Raw genomic sequence first — 9,199 nt, 5'->3', positions numbered from 1 at the left:
AATTAAAAACATATTATGTTGTCATTCAAAATAGGATATAAGACTTGAAAACTGATAGGTAACGATAAAAAAATATTTATTTTCAAAAACGTTGGTGCAGTTTTCTGGAATAAAGAGTGTCCGTATTAAGTTAAATTGGTCACCCCGGAGTATAATATGTATACATACCGTAATAAGCACAGACCGCGACGACACCCGGAAGCGACGGGGTTCACGATTTTGGCCACGATATGGCAATAATAATATAATACATCGTACACGGGCGTAACACGATCCGGTGACGATGGGGTTCGATCATCACACAACAATATAATACATTTGATAATATGATATATTATATCATATCATATCGTGCGTGTAATGATCACGGCCAGTGATGATGATTAGTGCGAATTAATTCGTCTACTGGTTTTATTTTTTTATAAAAACGAGCGGGGGGTGCGGCGGCTATTATACATTATTATTATTATTATATATGTCGGGCGATGCAGTTTCGCGGTGACAGTTGGCCCGGCGAACATTATTATGCGCTTGTGTGTATATTATTATATTGTGTTGTCGTATATATATATATATTATATTATATTGTGGGCCCGTGCGACAGTATAACGACGACGATGAGACACATGGGCGGCAGCGACGACGGCGACGACGAACCGTAAAATGAGATACTTGTTTACATATTCAATGTGCGTGTGTCCCCTAATATAATATATATGCCTCGTTGAAATACACACCGAGGTCCCTTTTTAGAGAAACATTTCGCGTGTATTTATTATCTGAGTACGGGTGTGCATGTGTATAATATACGCCCGTCGAGCGAGATAGGGACGCGACGATATTATTATTATTATTATTATTGTGTATGATACGTGATGCGCGCCGCGGCGAAAAGTGCAAATAATGACTAATGAAAAGACCTCGGTGGCGACTGCAACTGCCGCTGTTTAAGTATAATAATATATTCAATAATATTATATTCCGTATTAGATTATTTTATTTTGTATTATCAGTTCCGCGCGACGGAAATCCGTTACGATCATCGAAACTCGTCGGCGATGGTACCTATATAGGTACGCCTATAGTGGCGAGGCAGTCGTTTTCGAGCTGCGGCTCCGTTGATTTTTAGGGGTGGTGGTGGTGGTGGTAGTGGTGGTGGTAGACTTGTAAATTGTATCGCTTCTGAATTATGAACTCGAGAGTTGAGATATCAGGAAATGTTGGTATACATCCTGTTGTGAGTGGGTGGGTGGGTATAGATGGATAAAATATATTTGGCTCCTTCGATTAAAATTGTTCACCTCGTCACTGGGGGTACGACAGTATGAGACAAATATATTATAATATGTATTTGCGGAAAATATTATGCACCGATGCAATGAAATTTTAGTTGTAGTAAATCCATGTAGGTACAGGACGTATTTATGGCGATTTATGTGTACGAATTTACATTCAACTTATTACTTAAGCGTGCAATGACTATAATACATAACTTTCAGCGGATAATATAAAATAATAATATTACGAGGCATAAATAAACATTTGAAAATTATGTTAGGTCTGTAATAAAAATTTAAATAGTTAAAAACCAAAGGCGGGCTTTGACCAGTAAAAAAAATAATTAATTTTTAATTTTTAATTTAACTACCTACCTATTTAGTATTCATTTTATAATTAACTTATAATTACTTAATTAAAATAATCCAATATCGTGTTTATTATTGTTAAATGATACGCGAAGTTAAAACCATGTTTATGTATTTAAGACTGTAGTTAAGACATATTAATTTATTATTTATTTTTGTTTAATCACTCTGTATATTATATAAAGATTTTAAATTCAAAAAAATAAATAAATGTTTTTCGATTTAATAATTTAGTTCAAACAAATGCCTTAACCACTACAACTGCTAGTAAGCAATATATAAACGTTTTATGTCGTTAAATAATTTTTAGTGGCCCACTAGGTAGGTACTCTGTTATACTATGGTATTATACAATAAAGGTTGCTAACGTAGTTCATATTAATTCTAAAAAAGATTAAGATTCGTGAAATAACAAGAACGGGTGCGAGATTGCACTTTTGCGTAGGTAATACGATTTGTATTTATAATACGTATATAATATACCTGTAGGTATGGAGGTTGATAGTGACACTGAAACATTTGTGTTGGATTGGTAACTCACTCAAGTTATGTTTACAGACGAGTGACGACAAACTTACTAATCTACAACGATGTTGTTATGTTGTCAATTAAATTGTCTATACTGAATTCCTTAGTATAATAATATAGTGAAAATACATTCATGAACAATGTCTAGTCCAACGATAATTAACAACATACTTAAATCAACAGGTATATATTTTATATAATATAACCAAACCAGAATTTGGGAGCAATATTTACCTAGGTCTGTTCTTGTGATGGACTTTTTAAATATTTTTTTAGAAAAGGATAAAAATGATAGAAATATGTTTAAATATTAAAAATTCACATTTACGCAATATATTTTGCAACAACTGAAACCTTTTCGTCATTATCATGCACTATACAAAGATCCGAAAATGTATACACCCAACCGAAACTTAAATCTATAAAATCATTCAAGTTCCAGTTCGATAGTTTAACAACAACAACAGCTACAATTTTACAATCGTGCGGAAAAGGTTATTAGAGCAAAAGTATTTAAAAAATAATTATCATTTTATGCTTTGAACCGGACACCTTATTCGAGGCGGACCGCTCTTCATATCCGCACACGTACCCATAAACTACCTTTATAAATATATATATGAAGATAAAGTTATGTACCTAAGGACACTTCCGCGACCTATGAAGGATCATTATCCTTTATACGCGCAATGACGTACAATAATAATAATAATAATAATAATAATACGTTTCCACCGTCAAGAACAGGCGATTTCTTTATGGATTTCCACTCGCGTGATGGATAATTGTCATTCGAGATTATAGTTGGAATAGTCGCAAAGAAGTGTGTGGGAGTCGGAGTGTATACCTACATCACTGCTGTCGCCTTCGAAACATAAAACGTTTGCGTGTGCCCTTTTTCGACGACGTATAAACTGTAAAATATATTATTTTGTTTTCCAAACAGTTTACAACGACATGATGTCTGATAACAGACGGTTCTTGTTGTTGTTTATTTATTTATATATATATATATACGATTTAAACTCAATTCAAAATATTTTAAAGCTAAGCAGAAAAACTAAGATTTAGTAAATTTCAACATTTTTTTTAAAAATAAACAAAAAATAGTAACAAAATGACATTTACTGATTTACATAATATTATAATGATATAGTAATATTAACAACTCTTATAGGTTATAATATTAACAATAATAAATCAAATGACGGGTTGGCCAGTTCCTATACAAAAGTTTATTTTTTAGATAACGTGCAGCACAAGCATTTGCAAGCTTTTGTTGTTCAGAATTTTTCTAAAAAATTATGTATTATAAAAGTTCATAGCTGACTTATACGAAACTATTTTATAGTACTAACACAACGATAAATATTGTGTAATATATTACAAAAAAAAAACAAATGAATCCTGCAAGAGTATAAACGGATATGAAGGTACACACAGATGGACATAATAATATGTAGGTAAGTACCTATATTAATATATTAAATTACCATTTTAAAGCTATTTGCATTTCTGTCTCCATTATTGGTATTGAGTTCTTCATAAGATATTACAAACACGATTATTATTTTCCACTTTTGTATTTAACTCGTATATTTATGTTAATTAATTGCATAATAAATCAATGTAACTATCGTTTGTTACAAAATCAATTTTAATATATTATAGTCATTATACTAATAACTATATAGGTAGTATCTATATTAACTCATTTATTGGACTTTTGAAAACAAATAAAGATAAAGTATTCACGTGACAGACACGTAATTTACAATGGGTATATTATACTATTTTATGTTAATTTGTTTTTAGTTTTATTTAAAACATTATAAGCACAAGAAAACATAAATTTAGATTATTCAGAAAAAAACATTCAAGCTACTCGAGTCAAAAATTAATAATATTTATTTTTGTGGCAAAAGTGTTCTGTTTATTTAGTTTATAGCTTATGCTAAACATTCTTAACCGAAAGATCATTTACTTTATTTAAGGAAATAAGAGGTATTAAAAAAATGTTTAACTACTTAGTTACCTATTTGAAAAAAAACAGTTTGGTATATCTACTCTGTTCTTATAATCAAGATCAGGTAAGTGGTAACCCTACACGGCCTACACAAAATGATCCTCATGGTTTATTTTCATTCACGGTATATAACATGGGCCCATCTTTTATTTTATTAATTTACAATGGGGTTGACAATTAAAATAATCAACATTTTATTTTGAATTAACATATTGTTTTATTATGTTCATTTAAAATATACACATTTTGACAGATATGAATAAAGTAACTATTTTTGTAAAATATATAATTAATATATAATCATTATTTTTTGTCATAACTCATTACGCATAACGTACCTACATTATTTAAATTTTAAAGAGTTGTTACAAAAATTAGTTTCGGCTCGGGTGTACTGATAAAATATAACACCTTATAATTCCCGGCATACGCGTATGATGTAAAAATAATTATGTATCATAACTGATAAATGACTTATTATATAAGTATCTACTCACTATAGAGTTTTCAATTTTAAAAATCATAATTTCATTGCCGTGGACTTCTTTAAAGTTCGGTAACACGCGGAGGTAAAAAAGATGTCCATTAGATGTCTTACTGCGTAGGTATTCCCCGCTTAAAACATTTCTGAACAAATAAGTTTTTGTCAATATTAGTTCATTAGAATGTAAAAAAAATTAAGATGATTCACCCCGCTTATCGCGGTCGTTAAAAAATAAATATAAATTAAAAACAAAACTTTATCCATAAAAAAAAAACTTTTACATTTTTCCTGTGCAGCGGTGAGCATAATATTATTGCGTAATTCCAAGAAGAAATATTCGTGGTTTGTCTCTTTGAATCATTTATTGATTACTGGCGGTACTAATAACGCTGATTGAAAATAAAATTTACTGACCCGTCGAGTAAAATGAATGTCCTGACCTCTGGGTTAATGATAATTTCAATAACAGTGAATTGGGTTTCGATGGTTAAAATGTTTATATATATATATATATAGTCAGGTACAGCGTAATCAGTGATTACTGATCACTAATCATTAATCACTAAATGTAGCCCATATATATACCGTGAGTATAAGCATACGAAAGGGGTGGGTGAGGGTTATGATAGAAATACAAAGCATTAATTATATACACTTCTAAAAGCAAACCAAACTGGTATCGAACATATTTTGTCGGGTATATTTGTGATTGTAGAATAAAATAATTCGCTGTGCACACACGAAGTGTTATGTTTTCATCTGAGTTTCAACAACATTATGCATTTCAATGTTTTTCAGACTGATATTCACGTATTATAATATATTTTATTAATATGTCAGAACTTATAAATTTATAATATTATGAATATACAAAATATATCGTCTTAAAGCATATTACTCAGCGACTTATAAACTAAACGTACTAATCAATTCGTTTAAGTGAAACATAATAATTATAATATTATGTACTTATAAATTGGTGTCAGATTTTAGTACAAATATATGATCCTGTAGTAAGTTTGAGCTACAGAGCGTTAACTTTTATATCATAACATTATAACAATATATATTGCATGTAGGTAGGCTAATGCGATATTATATGGGTTCTTGGTCAAACTGCAGTTTGTAACAATTATATCCTATTCCCGCGCCCGGATGACCTGAAATCGTATATAGGGTAGTCAAATCAAATTAAAAATGTTTGAACGTATTTAAGTGTATGACATAATGCGATTTTCCAATTTGTTCCAACTAATTGTGATCGATTACTCTATTTCCGTGCAGTAGCCGAATCCTATTATTTCTGATTACACACAATGTATGTTGTGATTTTCAACAGAGCTAGTATTAGAGATTTAAGAGGAACGATAATATCGAGTTGTGGTCCACACGGAATAATGTCATGTCCGCAGTCCGCCAATTGCTGGGGATCGATAAATTTGTTCGAGTTTGAATATTTTAGTGGAAACATTTATTAAGGGAATGGGTGATCGGTGGTTGCTGTACGACTCATTTTTGAGTGATTGTTGTTGTTTTTTTAATTTTATTTTTAAACAGTGGGTTAGGTTGTAATAAAAGTGATTTCTCTGATATATATTTATATATTATAATATATTATATTGGGTTCTTTGGGTATTCCGAAATGTGTGATTTATTTCATATATTATGTATTTTATAATATAAAAAAAACCACATTGAAACCACGTAAGACAAAAATAAACAATACATACCTTCAACTTTTTAATATAGTTACATAAATTATTCAAATTAAAATTACTCAACTTTTGTTTCAATGCACTGTAGTATGTATCACTGATTCACAAGGATAAAATGTGTTATGTTTTAACACCTGAGAAATCTGTTTTGGACGGTAAACCAAGGGAAAAAAAGCTTTATCTCGTTAAAATTATTAATTTTATCATACATTTTATCATCTTAATAATTTGAGTGTCATAATTAGTAAAATAAAAAAAAATTAATGCAAACCGAGACTATACTGTAGTAATGCTGTAGTATGTCTATATGAAGTACAGAATAGTATTATATTTTCAATTCGACACAGTTATTTTCGTATAGTATTTGTTGAAGTTAAATACGAATCAATTATTTATTATAGGTGGGATAAGTCCAAAAAGTAAAACTTTAGGTATCAGCACTTAGCAGCACTATTCATACATTAACCAAGTACCTATTTGAACTCGGTACTAAATCAACTGTCATACTAACAAAATTTGACTTCTTTCAATAGGATACGATTTGTCACAGCGATAAACAAAACAGTTATTTTCTTAAAAAATTGTTAGGTATTACTATTGATTATAAACACTATATTATAATACTAAAAAAAATACTAGTATTTGTAATCAATGGCATTACCTATCAATTTATATTAATAAATGATTCATAATAGGTCTCGAGGTATTATCATTCTATGAACGTAGTACATTAACTGGAAATCATTGTAAATAATATCGTTTATCATAACGTCATAATGTTGTCATATAATAAATTATGATAATGTCGTAGTCAATTTGAAACGCCAGTAAGGCGTTTTGTATAGGCAGCTTAAACTCAGTTGTTGATGGCGGGTTGTCAGTTGTCACTTGTCGATGGTTCGTGTACGTAATCACCAAATGAGTTAGTGAATTTTGATTTTTTTCTCAAGTCCCATGAAAATTCTAACCTAGCCCTTGCCCGCAGTACGTTTAGGTATTTATAGATTCTATATAAATATATCATTTTTATGTGTTGGTATGAATTTGATATTTTGTTCCTTTACAGTTTACGTCATTCGTTCGCGTTTTAACGTCTTTTTTATGTTCATAAGAGCATTTTATGACAATTTTTAGGGTGTTTTTTTCTTTAAATTTTAGATTTTGTAGATTTTCACGTTTTTATTTTTATCGGCTTTAGTATGCTGGCCATTTATATTATTCGTTTTATTATCTTATATACGCCTTATATTGCAGTATTTCTAGACAATAGCTTTTACATTAACTTGTATAATTCCGGAGTAATAAAAATGTTTTTGGCTAAACGAGATTTTTGTGATCATAAAATTTTTAATTTTTATTACCATGCCCCGAAAATTGAATCAATAAGGTACAGCAAAATAATACGATTTATTTTTAGCCTTTTAGCCTAATACAACCCAACACTGTATTAATCCAAGCTATTGCAGAATGCAATAGCCGGGTGCTGCAACAACGGCTGAACAGAATTTTTCACTAATGGATTATACCTTGTAATATGCCTTATAATACGATTCCTGACGACATTCGTACAATATTATTAAATATTAATGTACCACGACCGATATTATCAATATTGTTGCGCACTAATATTATCAAACAATATACGTGCACTTTCTGCGTACAACGTTTTTGGACGATTTCATAGACATTTCTATACTACTTTATATTATTATTTACAGCATAATAAGGGCTTGATAATCTGAGAAAAAAATATCAATTTTTCAAATTGTATACATCCAATAATTAATATCGTATTATGCTCATATTATTTTATTGGATACTAATAATCAGAATAATTTGTACTCGATAGCCCGGCTCCCCCTTCATCCCCCTTCATCAAAATCGTTTTCTGTCAGTTTAGTTGTAAATCACGTATTCGGTGTAAACTTCATGATTTTGAAGAATCGTTAACTTTAAAATAAAGGAATAACAAAACTTGAATTCAACGAAATCGTGGTCATACAGTTTTAATTCATTTTTTGGTAGTTTTCCCTTACTAAAGGTTGGGCTTCTAAAAATGTCCAAAATGTCTTCAATGATGTTTCAAAAGTACCAATATAAAACAGAATGTTTCTATAGAAGTACCAATAAAATAAAGTATTTTGATTAAAAAAAAAAAAATACTATACAATTAATACAACTAATAAAAAATTAATATTCCACCGAGGGTTATTTAAATTAAATACATATATTTAAGGAAATATATTTATTGTTTAATACAACAAGATAAGATAATGGAATAGTTATATTTTTATCTATAGAATAATATTATTCACATATTTTGTACACAGCTATTGATACCCTGAAAAAAACAAACGTGAATATAATATATATTTTATATATTTTATCGTGTTTAACGTGGTAACATGTCGAATGAGCCCGACTACTGACGTTTGAAATATTTCGTGAATAATGTACAAGCGTTCGCCAAACTATAAATTCCCAATGCAAATCATATACCTATGCGACTTCTGATATAATATAAATATGAGGTGAAGTCGGCGCATATTTATATATAATATATTATTATGTACATACAACAATAAATATAGTACATGCATAGGTATATTATACTGCACACTAATAATTCAAATAACGCCCTCCCCAGAACAATACGCGACTAAATATCCTGGCTCGCGGATACGACGTAATATGTTAATTTTAAATGTTTCGATATAATATATTATTATATTGTATAATGATTTAAAATATTACAATATATTATTATATCATAATACTATTACAAATTACTATTCAGTAT

The sequence above is a fragment of the Metopolophium dirhodum genome, chromosome 1, assembly GCF_019925205.1.
Source record: "Metopolophium dirhodum isolate CAU chromosome 1, ASM1992520v1, whole genome shotgun sequence".
NCBI lineage: Eukaryota > Metazoa > Arthropoda > Insecta > Hemiptera > Aphididae > Metopolophium > Metopolophium dirhodum.
Note: the sequence above shows the minus strand (reverse complement) of the source record.